Raw genomic sequence first — 20,959 nt, forward strand, 5'->3', positions numbered from 1 at the left:
TGAATAGCTGAGGGATGGAGCATCAGAGGAGAAAGGGGCAGGGCAAGGCTCTCAGCCCACCAAGCCGCCTCTCTTTCCTCTCTGTCTTATCTGTTCCTCTTTGTCTTCCTATACCTTTCTCTGGAACAATAGGGCCAGGACTCCAGCACAGAGACACTTGAGATGAAGGACAGCAAAGTGCAGCCAATATTGATGTTTTTTTAGTTGAGTTCTTTTCATTATTTAAGTGTCCTCAAAGCTTTTAAAAATATATATCTAATGAAATCTTCCTGGCTGAGAGCATATGCTGCATTATGGGATCTGTGGTTGGAGGGGGTCTTAGTAGAGGACGGCCTAAGGTGACCTGTAAGGGACAGGGATTTCAGCACAGGGACCCTCCAACATCAAAAACCAACTGGTCCAACTCCTCCATTTTTCAGATAGGAAAACTGAGGCACCAACCAATGAAGTGATTTGCCCAAGATCACACAAAATGAATGAGAATGTTCTCTGACTCCAGTTTTCTCCCAATCATATATTGCCTAGAGGAGTTTAGGTGGGTCAGGAGATGCTGGAAGCAAGAGTCCCCGTTATCTGGTATCTCTTACAGACAGGTAGCCTTAAATCTGAAAGGTAGCTTTGCCATTTATCACCTGTGTGACACTGGAAGTGACTTAAACTCTCTGAACTTCAGTCTCCTCCTTGAAAGATGGTCTTGATAATCCCCTCCAGCTCCAAGACTGTGGTCCAGTAAGGAGAGAAGCAATTTGATTTTTCCCCCGACCAGGCATTCAGTGCCGCTCACCTAGGCTCCTGGGCCAGCCTCCTAACAAACCTTCCTGCCTCCTCTCCTTCTGATCTGCCAAAAATCTGATCTTAAGATCTGATCTTTTTTTTTTCTTTTTATTATTATTATAGCTTTTTATTTACAAAACACATGCATGGGTAATTTTTCTACATTGACCCTTGTAAAACCATCTGTTCTAAATTTTCCCCTGCTTCCCCCCCACCTCCTCCCCTAGATGGCAGGTAGTCTAATACATGTTAAATATGTTAAAGTATATGTTAAATCCAATGTATGTGTACATATTTGTACAGTTCTCTTGCTGCACAAGAAAAATCAAATCTAGAAAGAAATAAAAAAATGAGAAGGAAAACAAAAAGCAAGTAAATAATAACACAGAGAGAGAATGTCTATGTTGTGATCCACACACATTTCCCATAGTTCTCTCTCTGAGTGCACCAAGATGGTCTCTGCCCTCAGGGAGATTACAGTGTAACTGGGAAATAACCAGCAGTGAATTTTGTATAAGGGCAGGATCAATTGGGATACCTGGATTTGCATAAACGTAGGGTCTACTTGACTCCCCCAAAAGAATAAATGCACCAGCTGCTTCCCACTCTGTCTTTGCATCCCCAGGGTCGAGCACGCAGGAACACAGTAGGTGCTTATTAAATGCTGATTGATTGATGGATTGATTTGCCCAAAAGCAAACAGTCAGAAAATCCCAGTCTTCTCTGTGGATTGATAGCAGCAACAGCTGATACATAGATATCATAGAAAGGGGACCAGATGTACAATCAGCAGGCCTGTGTACAGACCTAGTCTGGGCTGTTAGAATAATTCAAAAGGCCCATGAATTCTCCCCAACCTCGGTTTCCTCATTTGTTAAATGGAAGTAATAATAATCCTTGCAGAACTTTCCTTTCAGGGGGAAGAAAGTGCCTTGTGCACCTTAAAATCCTATAGAAATGGAAGTTATTATTATTACTATTGTCAATCTGGAAGCATTGTGAGAATCTAGCCAATCTAACTGAAAAACATTTATGAAGCTCCTATTGTGTGGCAGACAGTGAACTAAGTTGGAAGGGGGATGTATAGTTACAAAAAAATGGCACAGTCTCTGCACTCAAGGGGCTTATAATCCATCATGAATTTTGTAAAGGTGAGGGTGTGAACCTGTGATTTCACTGGTCCCAATGTTATGTTGGGAGCTGCAAAAATGTAGCTTTGTATCTTTGTCTTTGTATCTCTATCACCTAGTGCAATGCCTGGCACACAGTAGGTGCTTAATCAGTGCTTGTTGACTTGGTCTAACTTGATCCTCACAACCCTGCTAAGCTAATGAAAGTAAGAATAATAATTTGATTTTTAAAGGGTTTTAGGTACACAAAGTACTTTCCTCCCTCTGGGAGGAAGGTTCTGCGAAGGTTATTAATACTATTTTAGGGAACATCTAATATCTGCCTTCACAGAACTTACAGCCTAGTTAAGAAATAAAACACACAGGATCAACCCCGAGCCTTACTAGTTGAACTGTTCTGGGTCAAATCCTTCATAACTGAACTGTGTTCCATCTGTAAAAAGGGAGGGGGGAGTGTCTCGGGGTCTATGGGGGGGAGGTGTTGTGAGGAAAGCACTTTGTGAGCCCCAGGTGAGTTATAAATGTGATTAGAATTGAGTGATTGGGCAAATTCTCCCTCTCAAGTGACTTTGCTTTGGAACAGAGGACAAAACCTTGTTCTTCACCAAGGATTCAAGTATTGGCCAGTTAATGAGGGCAGATCATGGGGCAAGCAGGTTTTCCCAGAGGGCCCAGAGCCACACAGTGCCCCGTGGATGGCCAGTCTGTTTACGCCAAAGGCCAGGCGAGGTAATTGGAGCTGGGTAATTGTTAAAGTCCTTTTCAGGCCCTTCTCGACTCAAGGCCTGGGCCTCTGCTCCAACCTTCATTTGGAAGAAAAAGCCCAGGATTAGCAGACTGTAAACATGTTTAAATCTTTATGACCTGCACAAGCCGATGCATTCATTAAGACCTCTGTCCTTGGAGGAAGTAGACATTTTCTACCAAGTGCTTCAGTTATGTGTTTTTTTTTAAAACTGTTTCATTTTTAAAGAGCTCTTAGAATTCCCGGCCCTCTAGCCCGGCAAGGCTATTTTGAGACATCCCTGGCGCCCATTTCAGAGCGGCACTCTGATCATGTCAGGGCAAGGGAAGGCCCAAAGAAGGAAAGGTACTGACCCAAGATCACACAGCTCATCCGCCGAGCGTATTTGTGGATGAAAGACAGATAGTTGCTCATTTGTCCTGTACTCTCTCTTAATTCAAGATAGGGTTGAAATGATACATGCTTAAATGAAATCGGGGACATTTTACTTGTTTTTATTATACTAGTACATATGTTGGTAGGAATAAAGTCCTGCTAAATTAAAAAATCAGTCTTTTGCCTTTCTTCTTATTATTCAGCCTCAATATGTGCTTCTGTGGGAGGCAAGTGATCCAGAGGGGATGTGAGGACTTGGGACACCCATGTCCTGTGAGCTATTGAGGTGATGGAGGTCCTCTTGTTGGACATCTGGATGACCACTTACCAGATGTGTCACAGAGGGGATTCCCTTGGGTACGTCTGCCCCGGTGAACTCACCTGCCTTTCTTTGTCTCCTCAGCTCTTACATAGTGCTTGGCACATATAATAAATGCTTATTGACTGGCTTGCTGACTCCCTCAAAGTAAGTACTGTCTCTGACTTTGCATCTCCAACACCATAGGTGTTTAATAAATGCACACCAATTTGACTTGTTTATGGAGTATACAGATGGCCACTGAGGTTCCTTTCAATTTTCAAATTTTATGATTGAGGTAAAATAAGGTTTTCATTACTTTTCTTTGCAAACAAAAAACAAAATCCCCTTTTTGTTATTCCCTCCTTGATAAACCCCAACCAATATACACAATTTCATCTACAAAGAAGAGTAGAAGAAAATTACATCTCCACAAACATGCTGATGTTCCATCTAAAGATGGAAGGAACACTCAAAGTTAGCTAGTCCAACCCCAAGGGCAACTAGGTGGAACAGTGGTTAGACCTATGGGTCTGGTACAGGAACACTCCTCTTCAAGAGTTCAGATCTGGCCTCAGACACTCAGTTGTGTGATGCTGTTTGCCTCAGTTTCCTCATCTGTAAAATAAGCTGGAGAAGGAAATGGCAAAGTACTCCAGGATTTTTGTCCTTAAAGGTTAGACACTACTGAATAACAATCCCTAACCCTTAAGAATCTGTATCCTTTCCCAGGGCCTTAGTTTAGATTCTTATAAAAATCAAAGAATTTTGATCTGAAAGGTTGTCTCATCTAACTCCACCATTTTACAAATGAGGAAGCTGAAACCTCAAGTGCAGACATGATTTACTTGCCCAAGGTCACATAAGTCATTCATAACCATTAATTAATGCTGAGTCTCAAGTCCAAGTTACTCGGATTTGCCAGTTAATTGATTAATAATTACAGGTATGTACTTTTCCTTTAGTTATTCTAGCCTAATTCGAGACCAATAATAGAGAGGAATTTTGCTTGTCTTGAATAATGAGGTAGAATGTGTGAGGAGGGAGGACATTCTGCAAAATTAATTAATTGAAATGAGCAGGCTGATTTCAGAAAAGCCTGAAAAGACTTCCATGAACTGATGCTGAGTGAAGTAAGTAGAACCAAGAGAACATTGTATACAGTAACGACAAGATTAAGTGATGACTAATTGTGATGGACTTGACTCTTCTCAAAAACATGGTGATTCAAGGCAATTCCAACAGACTTGTGATGGAAAGAGCCATTTATATCAAGAGAGAGAACTATGGAGACTGGATCAAAGCATGGTATTTTTATCTTTTTTTCTTTTGTTGTTTGTTTGCTTGTTTTTGTTTTCCTTTCTTGTGTTTTTTTTCCTTTTTGATCTGATTTTTCTTGTGCCGTATAATGAATTTGGAAATATATTTGGAAGAATTTCATGTTTTTAATCTATATCAGATTGTTTGCTATCTTGGGAAGAGGGAAGTGGGAAGAGAGGGAGAAAAATTTGGAACCAAAGGTTTTGAAAAGATGAATGTTTATCTACTCTGAGAACACCCCTGGTTCATCCAACATTTCCTCACAACCACCCTGAGATGCAGGCCGAGTTGGGATGATGGTGCCCATTTCACAGATGGAAAGGCTGAGAAAAGAAATAGCTTTCCCAGGGTCACAGAACTAACCACAGCCCTCAGGGCCCCCGCTACTTCACATCTTTCCAGCTTTCATTCCTTCCCCAAGTGGGTCAAGGATCCTGAATCTAAGACTAGAGGCTTCTCTCTGATGAGTCCATCCCACTCTCAGTCTATTAGCTGCTTCAGGAACATTGTTCACTTATGGGAATCTGTGGACTCCTTGTGCTCTTCGGGTCTATTAGAGAATTCGGGGAAGATCAGCAGTCCCTGCAGGAGGGCAAGCTCACCCTTTATTATAACTTCCAGTACCTTTAAAATTTTAATGGTCCCTTTAAATATGCATAAGCATCCTCTGCTAGGGCTGGCTGGGAACATGGCACAGGTTTGGGGATCACAGCAGAACAGAACGAGGAAGCTCTGGTCTCTTTCCTGGGGCTGCTCTCCATCCCGACCCCCCACTCCCTGGACACACAGGCTCCCTGTTATTCAGCTCTTTCCCTCACGTCTGAGCCTCTGCAGCCCCGTTTGGTGTAGGCAAAGGTGCAGGTCTCTAGTGACCTTCCTCCACCGCCCTTGGAGCTGGTGACCCTCCTGTTACCGGACACTCTGTCCTCCTTCGGCTGGATTCACATTATTCATTCTCCTCTAGGCTTCCGGACTTACCTTCTTTGGACAGTGCTGGCCTGAGAGTCAAAAGACCTGAGGCAGCCCATTCCTCCCACGTTGGGACAGCCCTGGGATAAAAGGGATTTTCCTGAGCTAAATCTGTCTCTTTTCAATATCCGTCCATAAGTACCCTCTGGGACCAATAAGACAGCGATAGGAAAGTGATCCTCAGACAGCAGCCATGCAGAAAATAGAAAGTAAACAAACTAACATTCACAGTGGTCAATAGAATTACTGGAGGCCCTTTATATGTCTCCTTTATATAAATCTTGGGTGACAAACACAAAGTTCTGGGAGTATGGGACTTCTAGATCAGTCAGTTGATAAGCTCTTTTTAAACACCTACTGTGCGCCAGTCAAATCATAGGATGAGTATTATTGCAAAGCAGCAAATACACACAAGCTGGACTTGGACCATGTGGTACTCTGTTCTTCTGTGCCCTACTTACAGTCCAGACTCTCACTAATAGAAAGAAAACTACTTGAGGACAGTCTGCTTCACTTTGATCTCTGTAACCCCCATGGTTGACACAGAGTTGGACAGATGCTAGGTTTTTAATAAATAATTGTTGATCGATTGATCAGTGTGAATCCTGGAAACAGACCACATTCATGCACCCACATCCCTACAAAGACACTGCAGATCTCAACAACCGAGGGATGCTGGAAGTTAAGGTGATTGTTGTCCCCACAGCTTGGGGTCACAGCAGATGGAATGTCTACAAAGCCATTGGGATGCTCAAAGGCCACCTACTTTAGCCCTTGGCTGACCAGGAATCTCCAGCCCTACCCGGTTTCCAGAGAGGATACACAAGGGGTCAGGGTTTCTAACTCCCACATTTTGTGATCGATCACCAACAAGAAACCATCATCAGCTTCTTGAAGCTTCCTTTGCCAGGGAGCTACAGGAGACCCCCCAGCCCACCTTAAGCAGCACTGGTAATGAAGAAATCAGCAGATAGCACACTGAAAACCCGGCGCCCTTTATATTCTACCCTCTATAGGCCAGTCCTCTGGGACCAAGCAGAGTGCATCCTATCCTCTCCACCTGCCGCCAATCCAACAAGCATTCATGGAGCACCTCCTATGGGTCAGGCACTGGGCCGTACACTGTATATCAGTGCCTGCCCTCAAGGAGCTTAACTTCCACTGGGGTGATAGAGAATGTAGGAATACAGGATGGCATGAAGGGGAGGGAGAAATGACAAGAAATGAGTGGGATTAGAATATCAGTCACTCCTCTGTGACAAAGCTCTTCAGAGAAGGGAAGACAGCACTTAGCACTATGAGTTTGGGGGTTTCTTCCCTAAAATATGGCAGCTATAGAACACAACCCACATGAGAACTACAGGATTTCATGGATAGCGATTTCTAGTCCTCACCTCTTCCCCCCAGCCTTGACATCACTTGTTCTAAGTTTCCTCCCAGCCCTGACATCCCTGTTCTAAGCTCCCTCCCAGCCCTGACATCTCCTGTTCTAAACTCCCTCCCAGCCCTGACATCCCCTGTTCTAAGCTCCCTCCCAGCCCTGACATCCCCTGTTCTAATGCCTTTCCCAGCCCTGACATCCCCTGTTCTAAGCTCCCTCCCAGCCCTGACATCCCCTGTTCTAATGCCTTTCCCAGCTCTAACATTTCTTGTTCTAAGCTCCCTTCCAGCTCTGGTGGCTCCAGCGTCTCTTCCAGCTGACGAATGATTCAGAAAGACAAAGCAGAATTATTTTTGGCTTGGCTGCTCCATTAAGCCAACCTTGGATTCCAAGCATTAACTTATGCCTAGGACAACTATCCTAAGAAATGCCATATTTCGAGCCAATGATCAGCCTGTTACAGTTCAAAGTCATTTCTCCTCCATTGCTTGGCCCCAAGTGTGTTTCTTGGCTGCCCTGAAAGTGTCCATTTAAGAGGTCCAGTGGATTCACTACCAGCAGCCTCATGCACAGAATTCCTCACTCAGACCTATTGTGAGGCTGGATTTGGGAGCTGGCCCAGAGAGAATGGCTAATGCCTGGGAGCTGGCAGAGGGATTGGGGAAGGCGTCTTGGCTTATTGGGACTAGAGGTCAATGCCAGAAGCCATTCCAGCCATTTCCCAGCTGCTCCTGCTGCTCAGAGCCCATTTCTCTCCCACCATCCTCGCCAGGATGCACCACTCGCACCCTTGTCTTAGCTGGTTATGTCCAGAAAAGGAGCCACAGGAATCTGATGATTCCTCTTGATACTCTGGAAGCCCCAAATGTCCCCTAGATCAATTTCTCCTAAAACTTCCAGTTTCCTCTATTAGAATGTAAACTCTTTGAGGGCAGTGATATTATTTTCATTATTTTTGCCTTTGTAAACTATTATTATTATTTTTGTATATAATTATTATCATTGCTTTTTTGTACATTACTATTATTGCTTTTCTTTATACATTGTTATTATTAATCCATTCTTTGTACACTATTATTATTGCTTGTCTTTGTACACTTATTTCTTTTCTTTGTACATTGCCATTATTATTGCTTTTCTTTGTATAATATTATTGTTGCTTTTCTTTGTACATTGTTATTATTATTGCTTTTTTGTACATTACTATCATTACCTTTCTTAGATTATTATTATTATTGCTTTTCTTTGTATCCCCAGCAGGGACTAATACACACCCTGGAGTCTCCCCCTAAAGCTTTCTACAAACCCCACATCACAGGGTTTCTCAGATCATGGGAAATTATGACAAGTATTTGTGGATGTTATAATATTATGAGGTAGGCTTTAGGAAAGACTGTACTCCTGTGGGTGAGGGAGGAAGAAGCAAAATCACATAATATCAGAATTGGAAGGTATATCAAATCAATCAATCAGTCATTTTTAAATTGTCCACTATTAGTCAGTCACCTGTCCTCAAGGAGCTCACAATCTCATGGAGGAGGAGGCAATAGTTTCCAGTTCAGGATGAATCGTTTCTACTTAAATGGACACTCCTTGATGACATCCAGATACTGGCTGGGGCTTCCTCTAGAGATAAAGCCATTCAATGCAAAGAGAACCGGCTTCAGACTCACAGTTAGAGCTTCAAATCTTGCGCCTATTGCTTCCTTCTCATATAACCTTGGACCCCAGTTTCCTCGTCTATAAATGGAGGGATCATGCTAGATCGTCTCTGAGATCCTGTCCAGAGGCTCTAAGTTCTGGGATAGGACAGTCAAAATGATAAAGAGAAAAATGAGAGAAGGAGGTCAGTTGTTGCTTGCAGTTGGGCTGACCATCATGGCCAAATAGAAAATGTTCTTGTTTGGTAAACCCATCGGCTCTCTCAAAACAATAATAAAAATAACAAAGGTCCCTTTTTCTGTGCTGCACAGTCACAAAGTACTTTTCCTCCCAACAATCTTTTGTGGTATATGGTGCAAGAATGAGTCTTATTTTATAAATGAGGAATTGGTCCAAAGATCCCCAACATACCTATGACCATCACGATACCTATTAACAGAAACCAGGGATGGTATTCCTATGATTGAATACTATGATCCTCTGCTGGCTAAACTTTATTTCAATTGGGAGATGTCTTAGAACAGGGAATGCCAGGGCTGAGAAGGAGCTTAGAACAGGGCATGTCAGAGCTGGGAGGGAGCTTAGAACAGGGGATGTCAAGGCTGGGAGGGGGCTTAGAACAGGGAATGTCAGAGCTGGGAGGGAGCTTAGAACAGGGGATGTCAAGGCTGGGAGAGGGCTTAGAATAGGGAATGTCAGTGATGGGAGGGAACCTTAGAACAGGGGATGTCAGAGCTGGGAGGGGGCTTAGAACAAGAGATATCAGAGCTGGAAGGGAGCCTTAGAACAGGGAATGTCAGACCTGAAGAAAGCTTAGAACAGGAAAGATCAGAGCTGGGAAGGAGCTTAAACTAGGAGGTAGCAGAGCTGGGAGGGATCTAGAACCCAGAATGTCAGAGCTGGAAGGGACTCAAAACAGGGAATATCTTAGCTGGGATGGTCCTTAGTCTTCATTAGTTTAACTTTCACAGAGACATGAAATTACTACAAATTGCCTACAAAGTGCAGGGGTGAGAGAGGGATCAACACAAGGCTCCCAACACTTTGTCCAGTATCAGTCCCTTTACTCCATGATGCCATGTTCTAGATCCTCAAAGTATCCCTCATCTGCTCGGTTCAAAGAATGTTGAGTTCTCCCCTTGTTGCTTTTCCCTGGAATTGTGACCTTTCTGCTCCCTTCCTTCTTCCCATCACTGACAGTAATAATGTCTTAAGCTGCAGCTGCTGACCTCTACCTCTGATCCTTCCGGCCGGAGCTCGAACCTCTGATCTCTGACATTCCCTTTCCATCATGTGATTTAGTATTTCACCAAAACAGTTAAACCATCCTTTTCAAAACCATAAACACAAATGTTGGTAACAAACTGGAAGCTCTGTGTATTTTCCAGGTGCTTGTTATGATGCCTAAGCTACAGAAGCCACGCAGAGAGAATTCTCTCTTTAAATGCCAAACTGGCAGCGGAAAGGAAATGTTTCCCAAGAACTGAAGTAAACATACACAGAGCCCAGCAGACTTCCCTAAAGGGAAGTCTTTGGGGGTGATAGGGCTTTTAGCCAATCAACTGCTTGGTGATATCTACCAAGGTGCCAACAGCTCAGATCATCTCAGATTCACCAGCTCTCAGAATTCCAAGGCTGTGGACATCATCCAGTTATGGGGCTTTTCCTTCAGCCTTACAGCTGAACCTTCCTCTGTGTGTTGTTTCTCTGGATTATAATGTGAGCTCTTTAAAGTCTTCCTTTTTTCTTTGTAGCCTTATCACTTAGTACTGTGCTTGGAATATACTAAGTGCTCAATAAATATATTTTTTCTTTTTTTAAATACATTTTAATTGATTTCTTTTTACATCAACAGAATTTTTGCTAGTATCACTCCCTCTCCCCCTTCCAGAGAGCCATCCCAAATTACAAATAAAATACTTAAATGAAAAGGAAAAAAAGACCAAAAAGAATCAATTAGCACATGGAAAAAGTCTAAAAATATGAACAAAGTTACTCACCTGGGGATATTCTACTTCTGCAAATGAGGTGTATGTGGGGGAAGGACAGGGTTTTCCTATATCTCTACTTTGGAACCACATTTGAGCTTTATCATTTTGTTTGAGGGAACAGTGTCTTTCTATTTCCATTATTGTTATCACTGTGTATAAATTCTTGGTTATGCTGAATTTTCTCTGCATTAGTTTATATAGATTTTCCCAGGATCCTCTGTATTCATCACAGGCATCATTTCTCACAACACAGTAATATTTCATTAATTTCAAGTACCACAATTTGTTTAATCATTCCACAGATAACAGACTAAATTTTGTTTCCAATTTTTTCCCATCACATGACAAAAAAAAAAAAAAAAAGGTACCACTAACTATTTTAGTCAATATAAAAACCTTTTTATTCATGGCCTCCTTAAGATAAATGCCTAGCAGAGTAATCTTTGGATCAAAAGACTTAGATATTTTAATCACTTTATTTGCATAATTCCTAATTGCTTTCCAAAATGGTTGTGCCATCGATCCACAGCTCCACCAACAATGTACTAGTATACTTCTCTTCCCACAATCCCTCCAACACTAACTATACCTATTTTTCCTCATCTTTACTAATTCATAAGCTTTGAAGTTGAAACCTCAGGATTGCCTTGATGTTCATTTTTCTTATTAATTTGGAGCATTTTAAAAATATGATTAGTAATGATTTGCAATTCTTTTCTTTATTTATTTTTCTAAAGAACTGTTCATATCCATTCACTTCTCTATTGGAGAATAACTTTTAGGTTACTGCTTTAAGAGCAGAAATTGCTGTTTTCTCCTTGTATCCTTGTTTCTAGCATTCAGTGGTGGCTTAATAAATGTTTGTTTAATGAATAATTGATTGAGAAAGGAGTTTATGACTCAGTCCTGCACCTTCGACTATTTTTTTTTGTGTGCTCTGTATAGACTAGGGATCTTAGGAGAATCATTCAGTCATTCATTCATAGGCTATCAGTTACTCTTGTTGCATTTTTTTAAAAAGTATATTTCTAGTTTCTCGCACAATTTCTGGTATAAAGCAGATGCTTAATAACTGCTTGTTGGTTGATTGAATGAATGATTAACTCCAATCAGGACTGACTCCAAATTCAACAATCCACTCTAACTCCTAAGATAGGAGCACTGTCTCTAGAAGAAAATTGAGCTAATTAGATGAACTCCAAATTCCCTTTGAATTCTTTGAGTAACCAGAATCAGTTAAACAAACCTTCATTAAGTGCTTTCTGTGCACAAAAGAATATGGCAAGCTATAAGTGAGATGCAAAGTTTAAATGTGAAATAGTTCCTGCCTTCAAAGAGCTTGCAGGCTAGTGAGGAGAGGTACAGGAAGGGAGCAGAAAGAATCCCACAATTGGAAGGAACCTTGAATAGAAACTCCTTGTACAACACCCCCAAATGGCCAGCCAGCCTCTGCTAGGAGGCTTCAAATAAGGGAGAATGCCTGACCTCCAGAGGCCACCCAATATACTTTGAACTTTCTCTGACCATTAAAAAAGTTTTCCCTATTTTGGCTTTGGTTTGACCTTCCTTCCTCCCCCATCACTCCAGAAGTTCTGCCCTTGGAAGCCAAATAAAATAAAGCTAACCCAGCCTTTCAAAGACTCGACAAATGGAGCAGCTGATAAAATCTCCTGAGGAAATTTGCTTTTTTATAGAGGTAATAGAGGAAGGAGGCTAAAGCTTTAAGGACTTTTAGGGAGGAGTGAAGCAATCATGGTGCCCAGTAAACAAGAATTCTAACTCTGAATGCCACAGGGAAAAATCAACATTTGGGGCAGAGATGTCAAGAAATGTCTTTCATAGGAAGCAGTGGCAAAGGTATGTGGAGTTTAATGATGAGGAGAGATTTTGTCAGTTAGAGTCCCTGGGGGTAAGGGGGAAGTGAAGTGGTGATGAATTGGAGTCATAAGTCCTGAATTTGAATTCTGCCATTTACTACCTTGTGACCATAGGAAAGACACTGTCCCCCTCTGGATCCCCATTTTCCTCATCTATAAAATGAAAGGCTTGGATAAATAAAAACAGTGCTGAGTACTGAATTAAGCACTTTATAATTATTTCATTTGATCCTCACAACAATATTTGAAGTAGCTACTATTACTAGCCCCATTTTACAGATAAGGGAAACTGAGACAAATAGAAATCAAGGGACTTGTTCTGGATCCCATAACTAGTAAGTATCTGAGGCCAGATTTGGATTCAGATCTTCTGCACATCTTCAATACAGTGCTCTCATCACTGTGTTTTACCACGGGTGCTCCTTTTAAATAAGAGAAAGAGAGTAGATAATAAGAGATTCTTCTCAGGTTCTATAATCCTTTTCCCACAGGCCTTAGCTCTAAGGGAATCAAGCATTAGGGAAGATGAACTTGGACATTTCATAGGGTGAAGAAAATTGCTATTTTTCCCCAGGAGTAAAAGAATGTCACATCAGCAGCTCAAGTTAAGCAAAGATAGCCTGGAATAATGGGTAAATCACATGGGATATGTGGTATCTGACTTTTTGTGATCCAATTTGGCATTTTCTTAGCAGAGACACTGGAGTGCTTTGCCATTTCCTTCTCCAGTTCATTTAACAGATGAGGAAACTGAGGTAAACAGGGTTGAATGACTTTTCTAGGGTCACAGTACTAGTAAATGTCCGTGGCTGGATTTAAACTCAGGTTTTCCTGCTCCAGGCCTGGTGCTTTACCCACTATACTTTTAACTTTTTAAACTTTTTTGTGCTTTTAACACTGGCTGCCCTAGGGGTACAAAGGTTATACTTAATAAATATAATGAAGTATCTTTGCAATCATCTATCCTTTCAACACATGCTAAAAGTGCCCCAGCCCAGACCTTCCTTTTCCCCTGATGGATTATTGCCTCCTTTCCCAATAAGCCTCTCTCCTTGAATTCATCCTTTATCTGCTGTTGGAATAGTGCTCCAAACACAAAGGATGATGGTCCAGCTGGCCTCTATCTAGTCAGAGATCCCCTGGATGGAATCTTGGACGTAGATACGGCTGCCATCTTTAGGAAGGACAATGACAAGCTGAGAAGAGCAGTCAGAATGGGCAGGGGCTTGGGGACTGGTGAACGGATTGGATATCCTACAACAATCTTATTCGTGTCCCTCCCTGAGTTCACCACGGGGCATCTACCCCACAAAGAGCTCTATTTCTCTTGGGAACTGTAGGATGGAGAGGATAAATTCTGCCTAGTTCTCTCTCCCAAGGGTTTTTGTAAAAAGAAAATTCTTATACCTTAAAGGACTGTATTATAAGAGCCTCAGACTAAGATTGGAGGGGACTAAGAGGACTGCTGCTCCAGTCCTCTCATTGAGGTTAGGTAACAGAAATCCAGCAAGGTGGAAAGGCCACATGTCAAAACTGAGATTTGAATCCAGGTTTACCAGCTCCAGAGCCAGAGGTCTTACTAGTGGAACATGAAGCCCCCCGATCCTATTATTATGATTTTGTTATTATTCATCCACTGGAGCTTTCCCATACCATGAAGGTGACCTTGGACTCTTGAATTCCAGACCAGTCAAATATAAGCATCAGTAAGCTGGGAAGGCTTTGAGTATGCATTTGGTGGTTTGGAATTGTGTTTGTGCATTCTGGAGACCAGCCATGGGGTTCTTCCTGCCAGAAGGCCGTCCACTAGTTGGCAATTGTTTTTAAACCTAGGAACCGGCCATCTGCCCAGGCTCTGCAGTAGAAGATGGAGCCACCATATGAAATAAGATGGGGATCACTGAAGTATTCAGTTCCTCCTTGTGACTTCTCTGGCTTCTTCCTTCAAGGCTCAGTAAGCCTTCCCCAATCTGCCTTAATCCTTTCCTTGAGACTAGACCCAATTTATTCCTTCTCCATTTTGTTTGCTCCTACTTGTACAGACCCATTATACTCTAAACTCTTTGAGAGGAGAGACTATCTTTTGCCCTTCAATGTTTAGCATAATGACTGGCCTATAATAATTCTAGTCGATCAACAATGATCCAGATTTGCCTCAAAGAATGAGCAAAGTTATTGATAAAGGGCATGGGGAAGCTGGAAAGGACAGTAGCCATGTCCCTTGCCCTCTCTAAGCCTCATGTTCCCCATTTGTAAAATGAGAGGGGTGGACTGGATAACCTCTCAGGTCCTTTCCAAGTTGAACATGTTCTAACTCTTTGGGGAAAAAAGGTCTCACAGTCTCTATCTTCACATGCTCACCATAAGACTGGGTTCTAATCTCCAGTATCTCCATTAATGATCCCACAACTTGTGCTCTGAGACATGTAGCCAAAATCACTTATTCACTAATTAACTCTTCCCAGCAAAAGCATACACACTCTGACGTCATTACTGCTGCTGCTCAGAACTTGTCTCGGCTTGGTGTCTGACTGTTGACTGATTCAGATGCCCATTCCCAGCCACAGACAGAAAGGCAGGACACTGGGAAAGGCCCACTGGGTCCAGTGTGGGCAGACAGTGAATGGCCCATCAATAGAGAGATTAGCGTGGTCTCCAAGAAAACCTGAAGCCCTGCCACGTTGTGGCGACAACATTATCTCTATTGACCAGCCATCTTTGCTGTGATGAAGGATGTGGGATTGAAAAGTTTCTGGCATAAATTGAGTTCCACAGACCTAGAAGCCTCCCACTGAATTCATTATGTGCCAGAAAGTTCCCTTTATCTCCCAGACACTGTTTTAGGATGCAGGACTAATCTGTTTGTGTCACCCCTAGAAATAAAATCCATTCCAGACCTGGGCTTTGATGAGAACACAATGAATCTTCTATTTTATGTCTTGTGGTAGGCTAGATATGGAAATGGTTCCAATAAAGGGAACAAAGAAGGATTGAAAGGGACCTTAGAAAAGAGCTGGGAGGGGCATTGGAAAAGGGAATGTCAAAGCTGGGAGGAAGCTTAGAAAATAGAATGTCAGATTTTGAAGGGTCCTTAGAACAGAGAAGGCTACAGTAAGGAATCAAACATATCCTAGCCAAGAGGACTCTTAAATCACTGAGGAGTCAATGTAGAATCATTTTAATTGCTCTGCATTTTTTAATCAACTGTTCTGGGGTAAACATTGCCGCTGACCCTAACTCTGTGGCTATCAACAAATAACTTTCAGAAGTTTAATTGGGAACAAATGTTCTACAAGAAATGATCAGCAAGATGATTTTAGAAAGGCCTGTAGAGACTTATACGAACTGATACTGAGTGAACTGAGCAAAACCAGGAGATCATTGTACATGGCAACAACAATATTATACAATGATCAATTCTGATGGATATGACTCTTTCCAACAATAAGAGGAATCAGGCCAGTTCCAATGATCTTAAGATGAAAAGAGTCATCTATACCCAGAGAGAGGATCATGGGAACTGAGTGTGGACAACATACTCTTTTTGTTGTTGTTCACTTGCATTTTGTTTTCTTATTCATTTATTTCCTTTTTGGCCTGATTTTTCTTGTGAAGCAAGATAATTGTTTAAATATGTTTACATATATTGGATTTGACATATATTTTAACATGTATTTCCTACATATATTGGATTGAGGAGGTGGAGAGAAGGAAGGGAAAATTTGGAACACAAGGCTATGCAAGGGTCAATGTTGAAAAATTATCCATTCATATGTTTTGAAAATAAAAAGATTTAATAAAATAAAATGGGAATAAGAACAGTCAGGCTACCCATGAGACTGGCTTGTCTTAAAAGAAGTACTTTTCAAATTTTCTAGGGCTGGAGAAATATGAGTTACTATATATTTCCATAGACCATTAGAACACAGACCGGTCTTCTTGTCCCCCCTTGTGGATTTCCATGAAGGATGATGTGTCAGTATGCAAATTCTATTGCTCCAAATATATTTGGTCTTATCTTCAGGGGTCATCATCCTGGGGAGTTGGTACCAACATAGGCGGAAAACTCCAAACACACTGTAGCTTGGACATAATCACGATATTATGCTAATTTTCCATTAATGCATTACCTGCTCAGTGATGAGCCTAATTTTAATGATGTCCTGGGAGTCATCAATCACAGAAGATGTAGCAGTCCTCCTCCTCCCCCATATTTGCTGAGAAGCATCTGGCTGCTACTTGTTAATGACGAGGAGCATTTCAGAAGGAGAGTAGCCTAACTTGGTGAAAAGAGGATGGGGCTTGGAGATGGAGACCTGGATTCTACTCTTCTAGCTGTGTGACCTTCAGTAAGTCAGTCATATTCCCTAGGCCCCAGTAGGCTTCCTATTGTGTAAATAAGGAGGATGAATTCATAGGACCATTGTGAGAATCCTTAGGGGGAAGCCACATCAAGCACTTTGCAGCGGTTGAAACCCACCATTACACTGAGATCAAAAGTAGACAAGAAGGGTCAGTGGCAGGAGTAGGGGGAATGGAGGAGTGTAAAAATGGTCAAATCTCATAACTATCCTTGAGAAAAATTATTCGTGTTTTAAAGACTAGGAAACTGAGATCCAAGAAGTAACTGGCCAGTAGAGAACAGCAATCAGGGTCCAGGTCCTCAGCAACTTGTTTCAGCATTCTCTCAGCTGTCCCTCCCTTCTAGATGCTGCCAGTCCACCACCTCGGTGGGTACTTTGTCTCATCCTGTTTTGTTTCTTCCATCTACTTGGTGGAATATCCCTGCTCTGCATGCTCATGTAGGTCAGGAGTCTTCTCTTGAGGGTTAACAGCCACTTAATTCCTTGACAAAAGAACATTCATCAAGCACACCTTCAAAGTGAACTGCGGAAAGAAGAATCCCTGCTTTAAGTGGTTGCTATAGTGAGCCCATGTGCCATATTGCCCAATAGTGGCTACAGGAGACTAGAAAAAAAAGAAGCGTTCGTATTTGGCATCTCTGTGAATGAAGGAAGCCTTGATCCACCTGCACCCCATCAGGAGATCCTGGCATTTTCAATGTTTGCCTAGAAACTGGAAGCTCAGCCAGAAGATTCACAGAATGTCAGAGCAGATAGGGTTTCCGAATATAGAATATTAGAACGGGGAAGGATTTCAATCCTAACTTCCACTTCTTCAGCATCGCCCTGTGCTATATAGACAGGTGGATAAAGTGAAATCAAGGAAACCTGAGTTCAAATCCTGTCCCATACACTTACTAGTTATGTTACCCTGAGCAAATCACTTCTCATTCAACCTCAATTTCCTCATCTGCAAAATTATTGAATGTCTGCTTCTCCAAGATCAAGTAAGATAATTGCAAAGTACTTTGTAAACCTTAAGTTGCTAAATAAATGTTGTTATTATTAACATCATCATCTTCATTTTATACATGAGGCACCAGAGGTTTGAGAAGACTAAATGATCTGCCTAATTAATAAGCCAGAGTCATTCCTCAAACTTAAGTTCAAATCTTATGTCTCTAAGGCCAGCTTCTTTTCATTATCTTCAGCCAATTTCTTGCCTCAATCAAATTGGACAAAAATGCATTATGGTGCCTCTTATTCTTTTTTGAATTTAATATTTTATTTTCCCCAGTTTCATGTAAAAGCAATTTTAATATTCAGTTTTAGAAGTTTGAATTTCAACTTCTCTCCTTTTCTCCAACTCCAGCCCTCATCATTGAAAAGGCAAGCAATTCAATATAAATTTTGTATATGTAGTCATATAAAACATTTCCATAATAGTCATTCTGTAAAAGAAAATACAGACCAAAAAAGAAAAGCTTTAAGAAAAACAAAGAAAGTTTAAAAAGTCTGCTTCAATCTGTATTCAAACACCATTGTTCTCTGGAGACAAATAGCATTTTTCATCATAAGTCCTTCAGAGTTGTCTTGGATCTTTGTGTTGCTAAGGATATCTAAGTCATTCACAGCTGATCATCTTATGACATGTCTGTTACTTTCCACACAGTACATTTCACTTTGATCAGCTCATGTAAGTTTTTTCTGGTTTTCCTGAAAGCATCCTGCTCATCATTTCTTACAGAATAATAGTATTTCATCATAATCACATAGAACAGTTTGTTCAACCATTCCTCAATCGATGGGCATCCCCTCAATTTCTGATTCTTTGCCACCAGAACTGTTGTAAATATTTTTGTACCTATAGATCCTTCTTTTTTTTTTAAATCTAGACCTAATAGCAGTATTGCTAGGTCAAAGGCTATATACATGGTTTTAGCACTTTGGACATACTCTTTCTTTATTCTTGAATAATATTTTTGCTCCATTGTAGATCTATTTCTTTTTTTTTAATTATGCATTTCCTACAGAATACTTCCCATAAGCCTCCTTGCCCCTAAGTTTCTCTTGGAGGTATGTTTACACTTACATTTGCCACATGACGATAAATTGCTCTTTGGGATCCATATTATTTTGCTTCTCCAAAGAATGTGTCATTTCACAGTGTCCGTCCATTTGCCATTGCTAGTACAATGTTGGTGCTAAAAAGATCAGCTGATGGCAAGGGACAGCTTAGACTTGTTGAAAGATCCAGGTCCATGTACTTTTCCTAAAACAAGCCAACCTACTCTTCTTTTCCTTTCCAAATTTTGGGTGATCTCATTGTCTGTCTCCAGAGTCTGTCCAAGCATGATTTTGTTAACTCAGTCAGCTTCCCTTTTAAATGTAGGTCATGATCAGGATAATAAATATTTTCATCATAGATTATCAGGCCAAACTCACTGAATTTCACTATGACACTTCTAGGAGTTTGAAGGAGTTAGAATAAAAGACATAGGCCCCAACATATAGCTGTGAATTATTTCCTAGACTATGAAAGAGGGAATTAAACATACCCTTAATGCTGCTAGTGGGTGAAATCCAGGATGTTCTCAAAGACAGATGTGTGATCTATCTTACAGCTGGAGTAGGTACTATCATGTTATCTCTGAATAGTGTGATTTCCAAGTCTAAATAGTCATTATACAGAAAAAGAGTGCTCCTAGGGGGAAGGGAAAATGAATGAATAAATGAATGAAAATTGCCCATTTGAGAAATTCTGCGGAAAGCATTTTCTACTAGTCTTATAAAGACTTCTGAATTAAAAGACGTGGGTTTGAATCTCAACCCTGCCACTGACGGAGGTTGCTACACCAAGAAGGTCACATCTTTCCTGTGACCCTCAGTTTCCTTCTTCTGTAAAAGAAATGTGATAATTCTTGAAGTATATACATTTTGGGATGAGTTTTGAAGACCTATTGAGCTAATGTATTGAAGGAACCTTCTAAACTCAAATTTTCTCGGGGATTTAGAGCTAGGAAGGATCTTAGAAGAACCCTGAGTTCAACATTCTCACTTGACAGGCCAGAAACACATAACTGACAGAATTCAAAATCCAAGTCCCCTTACCTTGAATCCTTCATTGGTTTTCTAGATTACGATGCATCTATGTATAGGTCTGCTATTGTTACTGTGGTTATTGTTATTACTGTTGTTGTTGCTTTGTTACCTGCCACAGCCCAGAGAGGATCCAAGCTCTCCCTCTCAGTTTCATTGGACCACATGCTAGAACAAATGGATGGGGAATTTGTCCAATTGAAGTTTTAATTGCTGAGTATGGTTTTGTGTAATTCCTCCCATAAAGTCCCTGGTGTTTACTGAACATAGGCTGTAATAAAATGGAATTATCTTCCCCTCTTCCCTTGCTAATGCCATTTCCTTACAAAGCAATCCCTGGTGATTCCAGATCTCAGGCAGCTCTCTCTGGGCCCAGCTTTGAAGCCCCTCTTTTTGAATCTGCTCAAACATTCCACCAAGAAAAGGAAATGAGGCTGGCCATGAGCAAAAGTGGACCATCTGTCTTCCTGGCTGTGAGGACCTTGGGTTCTCCACAATTACCTCCTTCCTCCCTGAGTCCTAACGCAAAAATCTGTCCTTTTCTATGGCTACACATTCCTCTCTCTGTCCTGGTTAATCCTAAAATCAGAGAGGTAGGAGGTACCCCAGGAGACAGTCCAATTCTGGAGAATCCAGATTCCGAATGAAGCTGTCCAGTGATGGACAGCTCACTTCCTTCTAACAGCCCATTTTGTGATTGGCTAGCTCTTTGTTAAGAAACCTTTCTGGGCATGAAGCCTAAGTCTCCTATTTTGTAACTACCATCCCTCCCTTTTGAACCTGGTTCTTACCCCTTCAGGTCAGTGAAACATCATCTAATCCTATTTCCCCATAATAGACTTTCAAATAATTGAAGGCAACTAACATATTTTCCCAAGTCTTCTCTTCATTAAACTAAATACTCCAGGTTTCTTTAACTAATCTAGGAGCTATCTGGCATCAGGGAGAAATATGTTTGTCCACGTGGTTTGAGAAGAGAGTTTCTAGATAATTTT

The sequence above is a fragment of the Antechinus flavipes genome, chromosome 5 (assembly GCF_016432865.1).
Source record: "Antechinus flavipes isolate AdamAnt ecotype Samford, QLD, Australia chromosome 5, AdamAnt_v2, whole genome shotgun sequence".
In the NCBI taxonomy this organism is placed as follows: Eukaryota; Metazoa; Chordata; class Mammalia; order Dasyuromorphia; family Dasyuridae; genus Antechinus; species Antechinus flavipes.